Source organism: Petaurus breviceps, unplaced genomic scaffold (assembly GCF_028583685.1).
Source record: "Petaurus breviceps papuanus isolate PSGF00001 unplaced genomic scaffold, PetGlider_PUasm1.0 38, whole genome shotgun sequence".
Taxonomy (NCBI): Eukaryota; Metazoa; Chordata; class Mammalia; order Diprotodontia; family Petauridae; genus Petaurus; species Petaurus breviceps.
Window position 1 is genome coordinate 26,152,381 of NW_027186304.1, and position 1,687 is coordinate 26,154,067.

Consider the following 1,687-nt stretch of genomic DNA (forward strand, 5'->3'; position numbering starts at 1 on the left):
TGTTTGCTTTAAAAGGAACAGCAGTGACTTTGAAATTCCCAGCCCGGAATACACTAGCTGTTAGCATATTCCTGGACTCAATATGGAATGAGTATGGTGGAAAGATCATTGGATCTAGAATCAAAGGATATAAATTGGAATCCCAACTCTCCTATTTACCATTCGTTTGACCTTGAGCCAGTTACTTGGGGCCTCAGTCTCCTCAGCTCTAAAATATAGACAGTAGACTAGATGACCTTCTCACTCTAAATTTATGAGCCTATGATCTCAGGGTATATTAGAATCATCCCCAAAGACCCACAGCCAAGAAAGCCTTTCAACTTTATGCATCTAGAATTATTTTTTTAATCTGAGCAATTAATTATCCACATTTCCTCATGGCTTCTGTGACTTCTATTATGATCACAACATTCTATAAAACCAAGAGGCAAAATGGGGATTCAGAATGGAAAAAAGTCAGAGGTCGTTTGGGCACTTCTGGTAAATAATGCAATTCCTTCCTAGGTAGCAAGCTGGCTAGTAATTCTTCAGCAATGGAATCAGTAAATAGTAAACCTTCTACCTGAGGAGATGATGACAAATATTGCTTCATTTGCTATTAACAGGCTTTGTTGGGGAAGATAAAGGAGCAGTGTTGAACTTGGGATCTTTATTCCAAGATTAGGTAACTTTATTGGTATAGGGAACTCCTAGGTAAGGAAACTCACTCTATCAAGGCAGATGCTGGACTTGGAATCAAGAAGTCCTGGGTTCAGATTTTGCCTTAGACATCGACTACTTATGTGAACCTGGGAAAATTCCTTACTCTCCTTGGGCCTCAGATTCTCCAACTGTGCCAAAACAGCATAACAGCACCAAGAAGGTTATTGTGAGGCTGAAATTAAATAACATATTTAAAATGCTTTGCAAATCATTAAGTGTATATCAATGATAGCTATTATTGTTTTTCAATATATCAATATCTTTGTTAGACTTTCCCCCCTCACGACTCAAAACTATTACCCAGCGTAGTATAATTGTTCATATCCCCTGCTACTCTCCAACAGAAACATTATTAATGAAGACCTAGAACTACCTTGCTGGGAGCTCCAAGGTGTCCAATCTCCTCTAATTAGCTAATTTTCATAACATAAACATGTTTGACCAACAACCGGGAAATGCAGAGAAGATCTGAACACAATTTAATGGATGTTTTGTGCCCAGAGAGCTCTCAGACTTCCCCCTTGGTTTTCTGCAGGGTTGCCTGGCAGGGAGACAGTGCCATATATTTTAAAAGTTGGATTTGGTGGGGAAGAGGAGGGGGTGGAAGGAAAGAGACAAAGAGGATGTTGTCAGGTGCGAGTAACAGATGCCAGCAGCCACACAAGTCTATAACCCACACTGTGAATCTGGCTTTGGAATGAGCTGTGTCATTGTGGTTCAGGGAGATTTATCAGTCAGAGAAAGTAACCAGTGGGATAAGGTAACAATGGTCTTTGTCTCCCTTAGAGGTGGCACTGTTTATTTTCATTGTAGGCAGAGTGGAAGTTTTCCAGAAATGGATACCAACTACTTCTATACATAAATTAATTACAGAGCTTAAGGAGTCCAGCCTTGAAATGACAGTCCTATTTCATGGAAGACTGGTGAATCAGGATTAAGTCGTTTTCTTCCATATTCTTGGAAAGGACCTTCAGAGCTGGCAGGC